At 57.9% G+C, this 21,313-nt stretch overlaps 3 pseudogenes; all 3 read right to left on the reverse strand.

Annotated features, from left to right (window-relative positions):
* Window positions 1-529: 529 nt before the first annotated feature.
* Window positions 530-742, reverse strand: LOC132247866 (U2 spliceosomal RNA; annotated as a pseudogene).
* Window positions 743-7,825: 7,083 nt separating this feature from the next.
* Window positions 7,826-8,042, reverse strand: LOC132247867 (U2 spliceosomal RNA; annotated as a pseudogene).
* A 7,081-nt stretch (window positions 8,043-15,123) lies between these two features.
* Window positions 15,124-15,327, reverse strand: LOC132247860 (U2 spliceosomal RNA; annotated as a pseudogene).
* Between the last annotated feature and the right edge of the window lie 5,986 nt (window positions 15,328-21,313).

A 21,313-nucleotide genomic window follows, 5' to 3' on the forward strand; every position in this document is an offset into this window, starting at 1 on the left:
TTGCCCCGGTCTCCGTCTACTGCTTTCATTTGACTTGCGCTTGCACACGTCCCGCCGCTCGCCCGCCCGCCCGCTCTGGCTTTGGGCAGCGGCGACGACGACGACGACGCTCGACGAAGGCAGCGTCTGGTCTTAAGGGGCCTCGCAGGCCGACGCAGAAAAAGAGGCTGCAAGGCCTGCCTGCCAATAGCCGGGAGGGCCCCGGCCTCCCCGACCCACCCTCCGGGCGCCGCTTCCGGGCCCGCGGCGGGCCCCGGCGAGCTGGGCGGGCTCCCGCCCCGCACCCCCCGCCCGCCTCCGCCCGGGGCCCCGGCCTCCCCCCCGGCGGGAGGCGGCGGCGGGGCCGTGCTGCCTGCCGAGCAGGAGGGCGCGCGCTCCCTCCCTCCCTCCCCTGCCAGTGGGCTGCCCGCCCCGCGGCGGCAGCCAGCCCTTTGCATAGGGCCTGCCCCCTGGGGCCGCCAGGGGCCCCGCCCCTGCTGCCGCTGCTTTTGGAACCCAGAGAGGAGGAAGGCGGCGCTCCCCCGGGAGGGGAGCGGGCACCGGGCCCGGAGGCACTGCAATACCGGGCCGATGCGTGGAGGGGCTGGAGCAAGCTCCGAGGCCCGCTCCCGGCACCAAAAATGCGTTTAATGCGTCGGTCCTCACATCGAGGACGTATCAGCGATTAAACTGATAAGAACAGATTTTTTTTTTTTTTTTTTTTTTTTTTTTTTTTTTTTTTTTAATCAAAGTACCAAAATATTACAATCTCAACTCAAAGTACCAAAATATTACAATCTCAACTCAAAGTAACAACAACATCTTGATTAACCGTTCCAACTTCAATTCCAACATAAATATCAATTATCACATATTTCTTCCAAACACTTCAAAACCAATTTCATCTCCCTCCAACCAGTAACTCAACTCGGAACGGTCCTCCACAACCCTTCCAACCTTCCAAATCCACCCATTCCCCATATCATTCCCTTTCCCGTTTATTACCCTACGCCGCCATCTTGCCAGCTATCCCTCTCCTCACTCAAAAAGCCTCCTCCACTCCAACCCTTCCCATTCCCCTATTCCCCTACTACGATAGTATCCCAATTCAGCGTACAACAAATAAATACACTCCCGTGATGAAAAATACAACCCTTTTTGCACCCACAAGCACCTCACTTTCCAAATCGCCACGCGTGCACAAAGTAATAACACCCTAACCTCCCACTCCCTCTTCCTACAGCCTACCAACCCATACAGTGCCCCTTCAAAATTCACACAATCCCCCCATCCCATTTCCCCACAAAAACTCGCCACCCTCCGCCAAACCCGTCGAGCGAACGCACATTCCCATAACACATGAACAATCGTTTCCTCCCTTCCACACCCCTCCCGCGGACACTCCGCCGACCTTATCAGGCCCCACTTTCTCTGCTCTGCTCTCACCGGAATCACCCCACGAACCACCCGCCATGTAAAGTCTTCATGTTCCCCCTTCCATTTTTTTCCAATTATCCCTTTCCAGACCCTCGCCACCTGCACCCCCGATAGTTCCCTTATATCCGACATACCATCCCTACCCCTGATCTCCCTTATCACCCGCTTTGCATCCCTCATCACCTCATACCCTACCCCTTCCAACCCCTTTGCCCTCAAAAACATCCACCCTCTTGTATACCACTTTGCAGGCTTTCCAGCCCACACCGCAGTCCACCGTCCCCCATACCAACCCAACCTCCTCAAAAACCTCCCCGCCCAATATCTGCAAAATTCCCCTACTTTCCTCCCTTCCAACCCCGCCGCCCTTACCACCCCCTTCCAGAAATGTGCATAGACAAAAACTTCTAGTTCCGGCACCCCCCACCCCCCTAACTCCTCCCTCTTGTACACCTCCCCCCTCGCCACCCTCTCCGTCTTTCCCCCCCCCAAAAATAAGCAAACTTCCCTCTGTACCCGCCTCACCTGCAGCCAGGTAGGCGGGTACACCATCGCCACGAATAGTATCATCGGCAACAGAAATTGTTTTATTACACTCACCTTCCCCCGAAATGACAATTTCCTTGTACCCCATATCCCCACCACCTTTTTCACCCTCCCTCGAACCACCTCCCACGCCCGTTCCCCTCTTCCCCCCACGTCCATATAAACCCCCAACACCTTCACCCCCTCCCTCTCCACCTGCCACCCATGCTCCTCCAAACCCCTCCATTCCCCTATCCCCAACAACACACTCTTCCCCTTGTTCACCCGTAGCCCCGTCACTTCCCCATACTCCCTGATTCCCTCCACCACCCTTCCCAAAGACCCCCCATCCCTGACCACCAGGACCACATCGTCCATATATGCCATCACCTTTACCTCCCCCCCCCCCGGCACCGGAACCCCCCTCACCCTCCCATCCCTCCTCACCCACTGCACCAAAGGCTCCATCCCGCATATAAATAGACCCGGGGACAAGGGGCACCCTTGCCGCACCCCTCTCTCCACCCGAAACTCCTCCCCCAGGACACCCCTCACCAACACCCTGCTCCGTGCTTCTTTGTATAATGCCTTCACCCACCCCACAAACTTCCCCGGAAACCCCATTTGCCCCAAAACCCCAAACAAAAACCCATGTTCCAAGCTATCATATGCCTTCTCAAAATCCACACTACCCACCACCACCTTCCATCTCCTCTCCCCTACATACTGCAACATATCCCTCATCACCCATTGAATATCTACCATCCTTCTACCCTCCACCCCACACGCCTGATCCCCTCCCACCACCTTCCCCAACACCCTCCCCATCCGCATTGCCAGCACCTTAGAAAACAACTTATAATCTACATTTAACAATGTGATGGGCCTCCAATTTTGGAGCGCCTCCCTTCTCCCTTTCTTATATAACAACACCACCACCCCCACCGCAAAACCCTCCCCCACTACCCCCGTCTTCATCAACTCGTGAAACACCTCCACCACATCCCCCCCCACCACTTCCCAAAACCTTTCGTAAAATTCCACCGGTAACCCGTCCAAACCCGGTGTCTTTCCCTTTTTCATTGCTCCCAACGCTTCCCGCACCTCCCCTTCCGTCATATCCCTCTCCAAATCCTCTCCCTCCTCCCCCCCTACCCTCTCCTCCAGTTCCCCTAACCACCTCCCTTTTGCCCTGCCATCCACCTCCCTTCTCTTATATAACCCTGCATAAAAACCCGTCACTTCCCTCAACACCTCTTCCTGGTTCCTCACCCACACCCCCTCCTCAGTGATCACCGGCCCACTTCCTTTTTCCCCCGCCTTACCCTTTCAGAAAAATATTTCCCCCATTCCTCGCCCTCCCCCACCCACGGTACCCGTGCCAAAAACATTTTCTCCCGTTCCTTCCTCCTAAACCACTCTTCCACCGCCCGCTTTGCCTCCCCCAGCTCCCGCTTCACGTCCCGCCCCCCCGCCTCTTCCCTCATCAACTTCTGCACCCACCCCTGCAACCTCCACAATTCCCTCCTTTTCTCCCACGCTTTCCGCTTCCCCATCTGCATGAACCACTTCTTAATCCTTTCCTTTGTGACCCTCCACCACTCCCACCTTGACTTAAACAACACCTTTGTCGTTTGCCACTCCGCATACTCCCTCCCAAACCTCCCACACACCCCTTCGTCCCCCAACACCCTTGTATTCAATTTCCACACTCCCCTCCCCCTTCCGCCCCCTTCCCCTACCCGCAAATCCACCTTCACCACTTTATGATCAGTGAAACCCACTTCTAACGCTTCCTTACCCTCCACCCTCACGCCTTCCGAGATCAGAACAAAATCAATCCTCGATACCTTCCCTCCCCCCGGGTCAACCCTCGTCCCACCCGCTCCCCCTTCCAAACATCCACCAATCCCTCCTCCCGAATCCAATTCCCCAACCATCTCCCCGTACTGTCCAATATTCCCCCCCCCACACCCCCTTGCCTATCCCCTTCCTCTATAATACAATTGAAATCCCCAACAAAAACCCTCTTTCCCCCCCCTCCCCCACATATCCCCATCCTCTTGAAGAAATCCCTTCTCTCTGCCTTCACGGCAGGTGCGTATACATTGAAAACCCCCACCTCTTCCCCCCCAATTACCACCCTCATGTGTTGCAACCGCCCTTCAATTAAAACTTCCACCCCAATTACCCTCACCCGTGCTTCATCCACCAAAATCCCCACACCTGCCGCCTTATTTCCTCCCCCCCCCCGCCCACCACGATCGACCCTTCTCCCACCTTTTCCCCAAAAATCCATAATTCCCCTCCCAACCAATCCCACATTCTTGTAGGCAGATGATATCCACTTTAAGCGCTTTTAAGAACTCCCCCACCCTCTCCCACCTCTTTCTTGAAAATATACTCCGCACATTTACGGAGGCGATCCGGAAATTCCCTTCCATTTAGGTTCTTTACAGTGGCCCAACCCAGACACACCCAACCCCTTCACCCTTCCTCCTCACCCCCACTCTCCGAAGACTCCCCAGATGATTCCACAACTTCCCTCCGTATCCCAGTCGTCTCCACAAGACTTTCCACCGCGCCCGGACTCAAAAATCCACCCTCCTTCTTCCCCTTCCTTTCCCCCTCCTTCCCTTTCCTTTCCCTTGTCTTGTTGCTCCCACCCTCCTCCATCCCCAATTTCTTCTTCCCCCCCTTCCCTTCCATTTCTTTTTTCCTTTTCTTCAGACCCCCCTGCTCCATTATTTCCATCTCCTCCGCCCAGTCCTTCCCCTTCGTTTGTTCCGTCCCCAGCTGCTCCACCATACCTCGCAATTGTTTTAATACCATCTCTCCCCCCTCCCCTTCCTCCCCCCTTCCCTCCCTTCTCTCCCCCATCTCTATTTCCTCTTCCAGCAACCCCCTTACCGCTTCCTCTATTTCCCCCTTATCACACTCCTCCACAGGTGTTTCCTCCACCACCATTTCCTCACCCCCCTCCTGTTGCTTCTCCTCCTCCACAACCCCCTCATCTCTTTCATTCTCCTCCTGGTTCCCCCCCCTCCGCACTCTACTTGCATATGAAAAGGGGCATTGCTGTTGTATATGCCCCTCTCGCCCACACCCCCTGCATGTTAACTTCTCCTTACAAAACTGGGCCCTATGCCCCATTCCCCTACAACGAAAACATATCGTTAGCTGGCAAAAGGCCGCCAGGTGACCCCCCTGCCCACACCTGCTACACAACTTCGGTTGGTCGTAGTACGTTAAGTATCCCTTATAGGGTCCAATTTGCACCACTGACTTCAGGTGCCTCACCGCCCCCGGGTTCCCCACCTCCTCATGTAGGACCACCTTTGCTCTCCACGACCCCGTCCAAATTCCCCACCGGTCTCGCACTTGCTCCACGTAGACCACTCGTTGGACCCTTCCTTCTAACCAAAACCCCACCTCATCCTTCTCCAACATATCGTTATACATTTTGATAAATAACACCCTCTCACGCGCCTTCTGTCCAACTTCAAAATGTAACCCCTCCAACTCCCCACGCTGCACCGCCTCTCCATGGGCTTTCCAAAAAGCACCATAGTTTTTGTCGTCCACAAAAGTCACATTCCACTGTCTATAGTTGTCGAACGCCACCACACAGCTCACGTCCCTTGGGTTCACTTTTAAAGTAGAAAAGAGGACCGAGGCCATAAAATCCACTCGGTTCAAAGTCTTCAGTCCATTATGGCCCTCCTGGCCCAAAACCACCTTCAGCCTCCATTTTGTCCCCCTTCCTGCTCCTCCATCTTCTTTCGCCGCTCCTGACACTGCTGCTCCTCCCGCTGCCTCCTTCCCCTCCTCCGGCTGCTCCTGCCGTCCTCCTTCCACCACCAATGGCACTCCCTCTTCGGGGGTCTTCCTCCCCCCAGCTCCCACCTGGGCCTTCCCTCTCCGGTGCACCACGCTCCACCCTTCCTCCTCCGCCGAACGCTCACCTCGACCTCCAAACGCTCCTCCGACCTTCTGACCTCCGCTTCCACTCTCCCGCCAATCACGATCTTCCCGGGCTTCTCTCCTTTCTGCTCCCTCCTCCATCGCCACCTCCGTCACACCAGCCAACGCCACCGCTTTCCTCTCAGCCATCGCTGCCACCGCCGCCTCCGTCCTCCCCGGCGCCCGGCCTCTCGAGGCCCGACCAGGCAGCGGCCGGACCAAGGCCCGTCCGCCAACCCGATCTGAGCCTTCAAGAGGCCGAGAAGCGATAACCTGCTCGAGGCCGGAGGGGGAGCGGGCACCCCGGGCCGGCGGCCCAGGGGGCCCGGCGAGCAGGGCCGGGGGCGGCCCCGGCGGCGGCGGCGGCGGCCGGTCCCGGAGCCTGGCGACTGAGCGACTGGCTGGCTCGCTCTCTCTCCTGCGGGCGGGCGGGCGGGCGGGCGGGCGGGCAGGTGCGTGCCGCTCCTTCCTCGACTCGACGAGTTCATCGACGTTCGGGCTGGAAGGGACCTCGGAAGATCATCGAGTCCGTCCAGCCCCGCCTGCCCAAAGGGCCGGCCGGCCGGAAGGAAGGAAGGAAGGAAGGAAGTCCGTCCGCTGGGCTCAGTGGATCCCAGCAAGAGAAGCATCCCGTTTGCTGTCGAAGGGGTTCAAGGGAGGCAGGCGCTCGAACCGAACCGAACCGAACCGAACCGAACCGAACCACCTCCGGTGGCAGGCTGTTCCCGACAGACCTTGCCTTGGGGGCTCGGACAGGAAAGCAATTGTTCCTCGTGTCCAGCCTGAAACAGCCTTGTAGGAGTTAGTTAGTTGAGGACCGTTCGACCGGGTCGTCCTCCCTTCCCTTCCCTTCCTTGGGGCTCGCTCGCTCGCTCGCTCGCTCTGGGGAACAAACGCGTTCCCCCAGCTACTGGTTGGTGGTCAACTTCGAGGTGGCCATCAGACCGCCCCCGAGCGAGCGAGCGAGCCTGGGCTTTCTCCAGGCAGGCAGGCAGGCAGGCAGGCAGGCAGGCAGGGCTCTCAGCCTGTCATGGTAGGGTCGGCTTCCCTGACCTGTGAGCGCGCGCGCGGCGGGCGTGGCTCTTCTCTGGACGGACTCTCTCCAGCTTCTCCACGTCACGCCCGTCCTTTTGGAATTGTGGAGCCAGCCCAAAACCGACCGAGCGACCGCAGCACTCCAGCCGAGGCCGAGTACAAGGGGAGAAGGACGGCCCGCCCGCCCGGGGTTTGCTCGAGAAGCATCTCTGGACGCAAGCCAGCGCTTGGGTCGCTCCACTAGCTGGCAGCATCGCGCTGCAGGCTCGGCTCGACTCCACTCGGGCCTCCTTCCTTCCTTCCTTCCTTCCTTCCTTCCTTCCTTCCGCTTGCCCCGGTCTCCGTCTACTGCTTTCATTTGACTTGCGCTTGCACACGTCCCGCCGCTCGCCCGCCCGCCCGCTCTGGCTTTGGGCAGCGGCGACGACGACGACGACGCTCGACGAAGGCAGCGTCTGGTCTTAAGGGGCCTCGCAGGCCGACGCAGAAAAAGAGGCTGCAAGGCCTGCCTGCCAATAGCCGGGAGGGCCCCGGCCTCCCCGACCCACCCTCCGGGCGCCGCTTCCGGGCCCGCGGCGGGCCCCGGCGAGCTGGGCGGGCTCCCGCCCCGCACCCCCCGCCCGCCTGCCCGCCCCCGCCCGGGCCCCGGGGCCCCGCCCGGGGCCCCGGCCTCCCCCCCGGCGGGAGGCGGCGGCGGGGCCGTGCTGCCTGCCGAGCAGGAGGGCGCGCGCTCCCTCCCTCCCTCCCCTGCCAGTGGGCTGCCCGCCCCGCGGCGGCAGCCAGCCCTTTGCATAGGGCCTGCCCCCTGGGGCCGCCCAGGGGCCCCGCCCCTGCTGCCGCTGCTTTTGGAACCCAGAGAGGAGGAAGGCGGCGCTCCCCCGGGAGGGGAGCGGGCACCGGGCCCGGAGGCACTGCAATACCGGGCCGATGCGTGGAGGGGCTGGAGCAAGCTCCGAGGCCCGCTCCCGGCACCAAAAATGCGTTTAATGCGTCGGTCCTCACATCGAGGACGTATCAGCGATTAAACTGATAAGAACAGATTTTTTTTTTTTTTTTTTTTTTTTTTTTTTTTTTTTTTTTTTTTAATCAAAGTACCAAAATATTACAATCTCAACTCAAAGTACCAAAATATTACAATCTCAACTCAAAGTAACAACAACATCTTGATTAACCGTTCCAACTTCAATTCCAACATAAATATCAATTATCACATATTTCTTCCAAACACTTCAAAACCAATTTCATCTCCCTCCAACCAGTAACTCAACTCGGAACGGTCCTCCACAACCCTTCCAACCTTCCAAATCCACCCATTCCCCATATCATTCCCTTTCCCGTTTATTACCCTACGCCGCCATCTTGCCAGCTATCCCTCTCCTCACTCAAAAAGCCTCCTCCACTCCAACCCTTCCCATTCCCCTATTCCCCTACTACGATAGTATCCCAATTCAGCGTACAACAAATAAATACACTCCCGTGATGAAAAATACAACCCTTTTTGCACCCACAAGCACCTCACTTTCCAAATCGCCACGCGTGCACAAAGTAATAACACCCTAACCTCCCACTCCCTCTTCCTACAGCCTACCAACCCATACAGTGCCCCTTCAAAATTCACACAATCCCCCCATCCCATTTCCCCACAAAAACTCGCCACCCTCCGCCAAACCCGTCGAGCGAACGCACATTCCCATAACACATGAACAATCGTTTCCTCCCTTCCACACCCCTCCCGCGGACACTCCGCCGACCTTATCAGGCCCCACTTTCTCTGCTCTGCTCTCACCGGAATCACCCCACGAACCACCCGCCATGTAAAGTCTTCATGTTCCCCCTTCCATTTTTTTCCAATTATCCCTTTCCAGACCCTCGCCACCTGCACCCCCGATAGTTCCCTTATATCCGACATACCATCCCTACCCCTGATCTCCCTTATCACCCGCTTTGCATCCCTCATCACCTCATACCCTACCCCTTCCAACCCCTTTGCCCTCAAAAACATCCACCCTCTTGTATACCACTTTGCAGGCTTTCCAGCCCACACCGCAGTCCACCGTCCCCCATACCAACCCAACCTCCTCAAAAACCTCCCCGCCCAATATCTGCAAAATTCCCCTACTTTCCTCCCTTCCAACCCCGCCGCCCTTACCACCCCCTTCCAGAAATGTGCATAGACAAAAACTTCTAGTTCCGGCACCCCCCACCCCCCTAACTCCTCCCTCTTGTACACCTCCCCCCTCGCCACCCTCTCCGTCTTTCCCCCCCCCAAAAATAAGCAAACTTCCCTCTGTACCCGCCTCACCTGCAGCCAGGTAGGCGGGTACACCATCGCCACGAATAGTATCATCGGCAACAGAAATTGTTTTATTACACTCACCTTCCCCCGAAATGACAATTTCCTTGTACCCCATATCCCCACCACCTTTTTCACCCTCCCTCGAACCACCTCCCACGCCCGTTCCCCTCTTCCCCCCACGTCCATATAAACCCCCAACACCTTCACCCCCTCCCTCTCCACCTGCCACCCATGCTCCTCCAAACCCCTCCATTCCCCTATCCCCAACAACACACTCTTCCCCTTGTTCACCCGTAGCCCCGTCACTTCCCCATACTCCCTGATTCCCTCCACCACCCTTCCCAAAGACCCCCCATCCCTGACCACCAGGACCACATCGTCCATATATGCCATCACCTTTACCTCCCCCCCCCCCGGCACCGGAACCCCCCTCACCCTCCCATCCCTCCTCACCCACTGCACCAAAGGCTCCATCCCGCATATAAATAGACCCGGGGACAAGGGGCACCCTTGCCGCACCCCTCTCTCCACCCGAAACTCCTCCCCCAGGACACCCCTCACCAACACCCTGCTCCGTGCTTCTTTGTATAATGCCTTCACCCACCCCACAAACTTCCCCGGAAACCCCATTTGCCCCAAAACCCCAAACAAAAACCCATGTTCCAAGCTATCATATGCCTTCTCAAAATCCACACTACCCACCACCACCTTCCATCTCCTCTCCCCTACATACTGCAACATATCCCTCATCACCCATTGAATATCTACCATCCTTCTACCCTCCACCCCACACGCCTGATCCCCTCCCACCACCTTCCCCAACACCCTCCCCATCCGCATTGCCAGCACCTTAGAAAACAACTTATAATCTACATTTAACAATGTGATGGGCCTCCAATTTTGGAGCGCCTCCCTTCTCCCTTTCTTATATAACAACACCACCACCCCCACCGCAAAACCCTCCCCCACTACCCCCGTCTTCATCAACTCGTGAAACACCTCCACCACATCCCCCCCCACCACTTCCCAAAACCTTTCATAAAATTCCACCGGTAACCCATCCAAACCCGGTGTCTTTCCCCTTTTCATTGCTCCCAACGCTTCCCGCACCTCCCCTTCCGTCATATCCCTCTCCAAATCCTCTCCCTCCTCCCCCCCTACCCTCTCCTCCAGTTCCCCTAACCACCTCCCTTTTGCCCTGCCATCCACCTCCCTTCTCTTATATAACCCTGCATAAAAACCCGTCACTTCCCTCAACACCTCTTCCTGGTTCCTCACCCACACCCCCTCCTCAGTGATCACCGGCCCCACTTCCTTTTTCCCCCGCCTTACCCTTTCAGAAAAATATTTCCCCCATTCCTCGCCCTCCCCCACCCACGGTACCCGTGCCAAAAACATTTTCTCCCGTTCCTTCCTCCTAAACCACTCTTCCACCGCCCGCTTTGCCTCCCCCAGCTCCCGCTTCACGTCCCGCCCCCCCGCCTCTTCCCTCATCAACTTCTGCACCCACCCCTGCAACCTCCACAATTCCCTCCTTTTCTCCCACGCTTTCCGCTTCCCCATCTGCATGAACCACTTCTTAATCCTTTCCTTTGTGACCCTCCACCACTCCCACCTTGACTTAAACAACACCTTTGTCGTTTGCCACTCCGCATACTCCCTCCCAAACCTCCCACACACCCCTTCGTCCCCCAACACCCTTGTATTCAATTTCCACACTCCCCTCCCCCTTCCGCCCCCTTCCCCTACCCGCAAATCCACCTTCACCACTTTATGATCAGTGAAACCCACTTCTAACGCTTCCTTACCCTCCACCCTCACACCTTCCGAGATCAGAACAAAATCAATCCTCGATACCTTCCCTCCCCCCGGGTCAACCCTCGTCCCCACCCGCTCCCCCTTCCAAACATCCACCAATCCCTCCTCCCGAATCCAATTCCCCAACCATCTCCCCGTACTGTCCAATATTCCCCCCCCCACACCCCCTTGCCTATCCCCTTCCTCTATAATACAATTGAAATCCCCAACAAAAACCCTCTTTCCCCCCCCTCCCCCACATATCCCCATCCTCTTGAAGAAATCCCTTCTCTCTGCCTTCACGGCAGGTGCGTATACATTGAAAACCCCCACCTCTTCCCCCCCAATTACCACCCTCATGTGTTGCAACCGCCCTTCAATTAAAACTTCCACCCCAATTACCCTCACCCGTGCTTCATCCACCAAAATCCCCACACCTGCCGCCTTATTTCCTCCCCCCCCCCGCCCACCACGATCGACCCTTCTCCCACCTTTTCCCCAAAAATCCATAATTCCCCTCCCAACCAATCCCACATTCTTGTAGGCAGATGATATCCACTTTAAGCGCTTTTAAGAACTCCCCCACCCTCTCCCACCTCTTTCTTGAAAATATACTCCGCACATTTACGGAGGCGATCCGGAAATTCCCTTCCATTTAGGTTCTTTACAGTGGCCCAACCCAGACACACCCAACCCCTTCACCCTTCCTCCTCACCCCCACTCTCCGAAGACTCCCCAGATGATTCCACAACTTCCCTCCGTATCCCAGTCGTCTCCACAAGACTTTCCACCGCGCCCGGACTCAAAAATCCACCCTCCTTCTTCCCCTTCCTTTCCCCCTCCTTCCCTTTCCTTTCCCTTGTCTTGTTGCTCCCACCCTCCTCCATCCCCAATTTCTTCTTCCCCCCCTTCCCTTCCATTTCTTTTTTCCTTTTCTTCAGACCCCCCTGCTCCATTATTTCCATCTCCTCCGCCCAGTCCTTCCCCTTCGTTTGTTCCGTCCCCAGCTGCTCCACCATACCTCGCAATTGTTTTAATACCATCTCTCCCCCCTCCCCTTCCTCCCCCCTTCCCTCCCTTCTCTCCCCCATCTCTATTTCCTCTTCCAGCAACCCCCTTACCGCTTCCTCTATTTCCCCCTTATCACACTCCTCCACAGGTGTTTCCTCCACCACCATTTCCTCACCCCCCTCCTGTTGCTTCTCCTCCTCCACAACCCCCTCATCTCTTTCATTCTCCTCCTGGTTCCCCCCCCTCCGCACTCTACTTGCATATGAAAAGGGGCATTGCTGTTGTATATGCCCCTCTCGCCCACACCCCCTGCATGTTAACTTCTCCTTACAAAACTGGGCCCTATGCCCCATTCCCCTACAACGAAAACATATCGTTAGCTGGCAAAAGGCCGCCAGGTGACCCCCCTGCCCACACCTGCTACACAACTTCGGTTGGTCGTAGTACGTTAAGTATCCCTTATAGGGTCCAATTTGCACCACTGACTTCAGGTGCCTCACCGCCCCCGGGTTCCCCACCTCCTCATGTAGGACCACCTTTGCTCTCCACGACCCCGTCCAAATTCCCCACCGGTCTCGCACTTGCTCCACGTAGACCACTCGTTGGACCCTTCCTTCTAACCAAAACCCCACCTCATCCTTCTCCAACATATCGTTATACATTTTGATAAATAACACCCTCTCACGCGCCTTCTGTCCAACTTCAAAATGTAACCCCTCCAACTCCCCACGCTGCACCGCCTCTCCATGGGCTTTCCAAAAAGCACCATAGTTTTTGTCGTCCACAAAAGTCACATTCCACTGTCTATAGTTGTCGAACGCCACCACACAGCTCACGTCCCTTGGGTTCACTTTTAAAGTAGAAAAGAGGACCGAGGCCATAAAATCCACTCGGTTCAAAGTCTTCAGTCCATTATGGCCCTCCTGGCCCAAAACCACCTTCAGCCTCCATTTTGTCCCCCTTCCTGCTCCTCCATCTTCTTTCGCCGCTCCTGACACTGCTGCTCCTCCCGCTGCCTCCTTCCCCTCCTCCGGCTGCTCCTGCCGTCCTCCTTCCACCACCAATGGCACTCCCTCTTCGGGGGTCTTCCTCCCCCCAGCTCCCACCTGGGCCTTCCCTCTCCGGTGCACCACGCTCCACCCTTCCTCCTCCGCCGAACGCTCACCTCGACCTCCAAACGCTCCTCCGACCTTCTGACCTCCGCTTCCACTCTCCCGCCAATCACGATCTTCCCGGGCTTCTCTCCTTTCTGCTCCCTCCTCCATCGCCACCTCCGTCACACCAGCCAACGCCACCGCTTTCCTCTCAGCCATCGCTGCCACCGCCGCCTCCGTCCTCCCCGGCGCCCGGCCTCTCGAGGCCCGACCAGGCAGCGGCCGGACCAAGGCCCGTCCGCCAACCCGATCTGAGCCTTCAAGAGGCCGAGAAGCGATAACCTGCTCGAGGCCGGAGGGGGAGCGGGCACCCCGGGCCGGCGGCCCAGGGGGCCCGGCGAGCAGGGCCGGGGGCGGCCCCGGCGGCGGCGGCGGCGGCCGGTCCCGGAGCCTGGCGACTGAGCGACTGGCTGGCTCGCTCTCTCTCCTGCGGGCGGGCGGGCGGGCGGGCGGGCGGGCAGGTGCGTGCCGCTCCTTCCTCGACTCGACGAGTTCATCGACGTTCGGGCTGGAAGGGACCTCGGAAGATCATCGAGTCCGTCCAGCCCCGCCTGCCCAAAGGGCCGGCCGGCCGGAAGGAAGGAAGGAAGGAAGGAAGTCCGTCCGCTGGGCTCAGTGGATCCCAGCAAGAGAAGCATCCCGTTTGCTGTCGAAGGGGTTCAAGGGAGGCAGGCGCTCGAACCGAACCGAACCGAACCGAACCGAACCGAACCACCTCCGGTGGCAGGCTGTTCCCGACAGACCTTGCCTTGGGGGCTCGGACAGGAAAGCAATTGTTCCTCGTGTCCAGCCTGAAATAGCCTTGTAGGAGTTAGTTAGTTGAGGACCGTTCGACCGGGTCGTCCTCCCTTCCCTTCCCTTCCTTGGGGCTCGCTCGCTCGCTCGCTCGCTCTGGGGAACAAACGCGTTCCCCCAGCTACTGGTTGGTGGTCAACTTCGAGGTGGCCATCAGACCGCCCCCGAGCGAGCGAGCGAGCCTGGGCTTTCTCCAGGCAGGCAGGCAGGCAGGCAGGCAGGCAGGCAGGGCTCTCAGCCTGTCATGGTAGGGTCGGCTTCCCTGACCTGTGAGCGCGCGCGCGGCGGGCGTGGCTCTTCTCTGGACGGACTCTCTCCAGCTTCTCCACGTCACGCCCGTCCTTTTGGAATTGTGGAGCCAGCCCAAAACCGACCGAGCGACCGCAGCACTCCAGCCGAGGCCGAGTACAAGGGGAGAAGGACGGCCCGCCCGCCCGGGGTTTGCTCGAGAAGCATCTCTGGACGCAAGCCAGCGCTTGGGTCGCTCCACTAGCTGGCAGCATCGCGCTGCAGGCTCGGCTCGACTCCACTCGGGCCTCCTTCCTTCCTTCCTTCCTTCCTTCCTTCCTTCCGCTTGCCCCGGTCTCCGTCTACTGCTTTCATTTGACTTGCGCTTGCACACGTCCCGCCGCTCGCCCGCCCGCCCGCTCTGGCTTTGGGCAGCGGCGACGACGACGACGACGCTCGACGAAGGCAGCGTCTGGTCTTAAGGGGCCTCGCAGGCCGACGCAGAAAAAGAGGCTGCAAGGCCTGCCTGCCAATAGCCGGGAGGGCCCCGGCCTCCCCGACCCACCCTCCGGGCGCCGCTTCCGGGCCCGCGGCGGGCCCCGGCGAGCTGGGCGGGCTCCCGCCCCGCACCCCCCGCCCGCCTGCCCGCCCCCGCCCGGGCCCCGGGGCCCCGCCCGGGGCCCCGGCCTCCCCCCCGGCGGGAGGCGGCGGCGGGGCCGTGCTGCCTGCCGAGCAGGAGGGCGCGCGCTCCCTCCCTCCCTCCCCTGCCAGTGGGCTGCCCGCCCCGCGGCGGCAGCCAGCCCTTTGCATAGGGCCTGCCCCCTGGGGCCGCCCAGGGGCCCCGCCCCTGCTGCCGCTGCTTTTGGAACCCAGAGAGGAGGAAGGCGGCGCTCCCCCGGGAGGGGAGCGGGCACCGGGCCCGGAGGCACTGCAATACCGGGCCGATGCGTGGAGGGGCTGGAGCAAGCTCCGAGGCCCGCTCCCGGCACCAAAAATGCGTTTAATGCGTCGGTCCTCACATCGAGGACGTATCAGCGATTAAACTGATAAGAACAGATTTTTTTTTTTTTTTTTTTTTTTTTTTTTTTAATCAAAGTACCAAAATATTACAATCTCAACTCAAAGTACCAAAATATTAACAACATCTTGATTAACCGTTCCAACTTCAATTCCAACATAAATATCAATTATCACATATTTCTTCCAAACACTTCAAAACCAATTTCATCTCCCTCCAACCAGTAACTCAACTCGGAACGGTCCTCCACAACCCTTCCAACCTTCCAAATCCACCCATTCCCCATATCATTCCCTTTCCCGTTTATTACCCTACGCCGCCATCTTGCCAGCTATCCCTCTCCTCACTCAAAAAGCCTCCTCCACTCCAACCCTTCCCATTCCCCTATTCCCCTACTACGATAGTATCCCAATTCAGCGTACAAACAAATAAATACACTCCCGTGATGAAAAATACAACCCTTTTTGCACCCACAAGCACCTCACTTTCCAAATCGCCACGCGTGCACAAAGTAATAACACCCTAACCTCCCACTCCCCTCTTCCTACAGCCTACCAACCCCATACAGTGCCCCTTCAAAATTCACACAATCCCCCCCATCCCATTTCCCCACAAAAACTCGCCACCCTCCGCCAAACCCGTCGAGCGAACGCACATTCCCATAACACATGAACAATCGTTTCCTCCCTTCCACACCCCTCCCGCGGACACTCCGCCGACCTTATCAGGCCCCACTTTCTCTGCTCTGCTCTCACCGGAATCACCCCACGAACCACCCGCCATGTAAAGTCTTCATGTTCCCCCTTCCATTTTTTTTCCAATTATCCCTTTCCAGACCCTCGCCACCTGCACCCCCGATAGTTCCCTTATATCCGACATACCATCCCTACCCCTGATCTCCCTTATCACCCGCTTTGCATCCCTCATCACCTCATACCCTACCCCTTCCAACCCCTTTGCCCTCAAAAACATCCACCCTCTTGTATACCACTTTGCAGGCTTTCCAGCCCACACCGCAGTCCACCGTCCCCCATACCAACCCAACCTCCTCAAAAACCTCCCCGCCCAATATCTGCAAAAATTCCCCTACTTTCCTCCCTTCCAACCCCGCCGCCCTTACCACCCCCTTCCAGAAATGTGCATAGACAAAAACTTCTAGTTCCGGCACCCCCCACCCCCCCTAACTCCTCCCTCTTGTACACCTCCCCCCTCGCCACCCTCTCCGTCTTTCCCCCCCCCAAAAATAAGCAAACTTCCCTCTGTACCCGCCTCACCTGCAGCCAGGTAGGCGGGTACACCATCGCCACGAATAGTATCATCGGCAACAGAAATTGTTTTATTACACTCACCTTCCCCCGAAATGACAATTTCCTTGTACCCCATATCCCCACCACCTTTTTCACCCTCCCTCGAACCACCTCCCACGCCCGTTCCCCTCTTCCCCCCCACGTCCATATAAACCCCCAACACCTTCACCCCCTCCCTCTCCACCTGCCACCCATGCTCCTCCAAACCCCTCCATTCCCCTATCCCCAACAACACACTCTTCCCCTTGTTCACCCGTAGCCCCGTCACTTCCCCATACTCCCTGATTCCCTCCACCACCCTTCCCAAAGACCCCCCATCCCTGACCACCAGGACCACATCGTCCATATATGCCATCACCTTTACCTCCCCCCCCCCCCGGCACCGGAACCCCCCTCACCCTCCCATCCCTCCTCACCCACTGCACCAAAGGCTCCATCCCGCATATAAATAGACCCGGGGACAAGGGGCACCCTTGCCGCACCCCTCTCTCCACCCCGAAACTCCTCCCCCAGGACACCCCTCACCAACACCCTGCTCCGTGCTTCTTTGTATAATGCCTTCACCCACCCCACAAACTTCCCCGGAAACCCCATTTGCCCCAAAACCCCAAACAAAAAACCCATGTTCCAAGCTATCATATGCCTTCTCAAAAATCCACACTACCCACCACCACCTTCCATCTCCTCTCCCCCTACATACTGCAACATATCCCTCATCACCCATTGAATATCTACCATCCTTCTACCCTCCACCCCACACGCCTGATCCCCTCCCACCACCTTCCCCAACACCCTCCCCATCCGCATTGCCAGCACCTTAGAAAACAAACTTATAATCTACATTTAACAATGTGATGGGCCTCCAATTTTGGAGCGCCTCCCTTCTCCCTTTCTTATATAACAACACCACCACCCCCACCGCAAAACCCTCCCCCACTACCCCCGTCTTCATCAACTCGTGAAACACCTCCACCACATCCCCCCCCACCACTTCCCAAAACCTTTCGTAAAATTCCACCGGTAACCCGTCCAAACCCGGTGTCTTTCCCTTTTTCATTGCTCCCAACGCTTCCCGCACCTCCCCTTCCGTCATATCCCCTCTCCAAATCCTCTCCCTCCTCCCCCCCCTACCCTCTCCTCCAGTTCCCCTAACCACCTCCCTTTTGCCCTGCCATCCACCTCCCTTCTCTTATATAACCCTGCATAAAAACCCGTCACTTCCCTCAACACCTCTTCCTGGTTCCTCACCACACCCCCCTCCTCAGTGATCACCGGCCCCACTTCCTTTTTCCCCCGCCTTACCCTTTCAGAAAAATATTTCCCCCATTCCTCGCCCTCCCCCCACCCACGGTACCCGTGCCAAAAAACATTTTCTCCCGTTCCTTCCTCCTAAACCACTCTTCCACCGCCCGCTTTGCCTCCCCCAGCTCCCGCTTCACGTCCCGCCCCCCCGCCTCTTCCCTCATCAACTTCTGCACCCACCCCTGCAACCTCCACAATTCCCTCCTTTTCTCCCACGCTTTCCGCTTCCCCATCTGCATGAACCACTTCTTAATCCTTTCCTTTGTGACCCTCCACCACTCCCACCTTGACTTAAACAACACCTTTGTCGTTTGCCACTCCGCATACTCCCTCCCAAACCTCCCACACACCCCTTCGTCCCCCCAACACCCTTGTATTCAATTTCCACACTCCCCTCCCCCTTCCGCCCCCTTCCCCTACCCGCAAATCCACCTTCACCACTTTATGATCAGTGAAACCCACTTCTAACGCTTCCTTACCCTCCACCCTCACGCCTTCCGAGATCAGAACAAAATCAATCCTCGATACCTTCCCTCCCCCGGGTCAACCCTCGTCCCCACCCGCTCCCCCTTCCAAACATCCACCAATCCCTCCTCCCGAATCCAATTCCCCAACACCATCTCCCCGTACTGTCCAATATTCCCCCCCCCACACCCCCTTGCCTATCCCCTTCCTCTATAATACAATTGAAATCCCCAACAAAAACCCTCTTTCCCCCCCCTCCCCCACATATCCCCATCCTCTTGAAGAAATCCCTTCTCTCTGCCTTCACGGCAGGTGCGTATACATTGAAAACCCCCACCTCTTCCTCCCCCAATTACCACCCTCATGTGTTGCAACCGCCCTTCAATTAAAACTTCCACCCCAATTACCCTCACCCGTGCTTCATCCACCAAAAATCCCCACACCTGCCGCCTTATTTCCTCCCCCCCCCCGCCCACCACGATCGACCCTTCTCCCACCTTTTCCCCAAAAATCCATAATTCCCCTCCCAACCAATCCCACATTCTTGTAGGCAGATGATATCCACTTTAAGCGCTTTTAAGAACTCCCCCACCCTCTCCCACCTCTTTCTTGAAAATATACTCCGCACATTTACGGAGGCGATCCGGAAATTCCCTTCCATTTAGGTTCTTTACAGTGGCCCAACCCAGACACACCCAACCCCTTCACCCTTCCTCCTCACCCCCACTCTCCGAAGACTCCCCAGATGATTCCACAACTTCCCTCCGTATCCCAGTCGTCTCCACAAGACTTTCCACCGCGCCCGGACTCAAAAATCCACCCTCCTTCTTCTCTTCCTTTCCCCCTCCTTCCCTTTCCTTTCCCTTGTCTTGTTGCTCCCACCCTCCTCCATCCCCAATTTCTTCTTCCCCCCCTTCCCTTCCATTTCTTTTTTCCTTTTCTTCAGACCCCCCCTGCTCCATTATTTCCATCTCCTCCGCCCAGTCCTTCCCCTTCGTTTGTTCCGTCCCCAGCTGCTCCACCATACCTCGCAATTGTTTTAATACCATCTCTCCCCCCTCCCCTTCCTCCCCCCTTCCCTCCCTTCTCTCCCCCATCTCTATTTCCTCTTCCAGCAACCCCCTTACCGCTTCCTCTATTTCCCCCTTATCACACTCCTCCACAGGTGTTTCCTCCACCACCATTTCCTCACCCCCCTCCTGTTGCTTCTCCTCCTCCACAACCCCCTCATCTCTTTCATTCTCCTCCTGGTTCCCCCCCCTCCGCACTCTACTTGCATATGAAAAGGGGCATTGCTGTTGTATATGCCCCTCTCGCCCACACCCCCTGCATGTTAACTTCTCCTTACAAAACTGGGCCCTATGCCCCATTCCCCTACAACGAAAACATATCGTTAGCTGGCAAAAGGCCGCCAGGTGACCCCCCTGCCCACACCTGCTACACAACTTCGGTTGGTCGTAGTACGTTAAGTATCCCTTATAGGGTCCAATTTGCACCACTGACTTCAGGTGCCTCACCGCCCCCGGGTTCCCCACCTCCTCATGTAGGACCACCTTTGCTCTCCACGACCCCGTCCAAATTCCCCACCGGTCTCGCACTTGCTCCACGTAGACCACTCGTTGGACCCTTCCTTCTAACCAAAACCCCACCTCATCCTTCTCCAACATATCGTTATACATTTTGATAAATAACACCCTCTCACGCGCCTTCTGTCCAACTTCAAAATGTAACCCCTCCAACTCCCCACGCTGCACCGCCTCTCCATGGGCTTTCCAAAAAGCACCATAGTTTTTGTCGTCCACAAAAGTCACATTCCACTGTCTATAGTTGTCGAACGCCACCACACAGCTCACGTCCCTTGGGTTCACTTTTAAAGTAGAAAAGAGGACCGAGGCCATAAAATCCACTCGGTTCAAAGTCTTCAGTCCATTATGGCCCTCCTGGCCCAAAACCACCTTCAGCCTCCATTTTGTCCCCCTTCCTGCTCCTCCATCTTCTTTCGCCGCTCCTGACACTGCTGCTCCTCCCGCTGCCTCCTTCCCCTCCTCCGGCTGCTCCTGCCGTCCTCCTTCCACCACCAATGGCACTCCCTCTTCGGGGGTCTTCCTCCCCCCAGCTCCCACCTGGGCCTTCCCTCTCCGGTGCACCACGCTCCACCCTTCCTCCTCCGCCGAACGCTCACCTCGACCTCCAAACGCTCCTCCGACCTTCTGACCTCCGCTTCCACTCTCCCGCCAATCACGATCTTCCCGGGCTTCTCTCCTTTCTGCTCCCTCCTCCATCGCCACCTCCGTCACACCAGCCAACGCCACCGCTTTCCTCTCAGCCATCGCTGCCACCGCCGCCTCCGTCCTCCCCGGCGCCCGGCCTCTCGAGGCCCGACCAGGCAGCGGCCGGACCAAGGCCCGTCCGCCAACCCGATCTGAGCCTTCAAGAGGCCGAGAAGCGATAACCTGCTCGAGGCCGGAGGGGGAGCGGGCACCCCGGGCCGGCGGCCCAGGGGGCCCGGCGAGCAGGGCCGGGGGCGGCCCCGGCGGCGGCGGCGGCGGCCGGTCCCGGAGCCTGGCGACTGAGCGACTGGCTGGCTCGCTCTCTCTCCTGCGGGCGGGCGGGCGGGCGGGCGGGCGGGCAGGTGCGTGCCGCTCCTTCCTCGACTCGACGAGTTCATCGACGTTCGGGCTGGAAGGGACCTCGGAAGATCATCGAGTCCGTCCAGCCCCGCCTGCCCAAAGGGCCGGCCGGCCGGAAGGAAGGAAGGAAGGAAGGAAGTCCGTCCGCTGGGCTCAGTGGATCCCAGCAAGAGAAGCATCCCGTTTGCTGTCGAAGGGGTTCAAGGGAGGCAGGCGCTCGAACCGAACCGAACCGAACCGAACCGAACCACCTCCGGTGGCAGGCTGTTCCCGACAGACCTTGCCTTGGGGGCTCGGACAGGAAAGCAATTGTTCCTCGTGTCCAGCCTGAAACAGCCTTGTAGGAGTTAGTTAGTTGAGGACCGTTCGAC

This window comes from Alligator mississippiensis, chromosome 1, assembly GCF_030867095.1.
Source record: "Alligator mississippiensis isolate rAllMis1 chromosome 1, rAllMis1, whole genome shotgun sequence".
Taxonomy (NCBI): domain Eukaryota; kingdom Metazoa; phylum Chordata; order Crocodylia; family Alligatoridae; genus Alligator; species Alligator mississippiensis.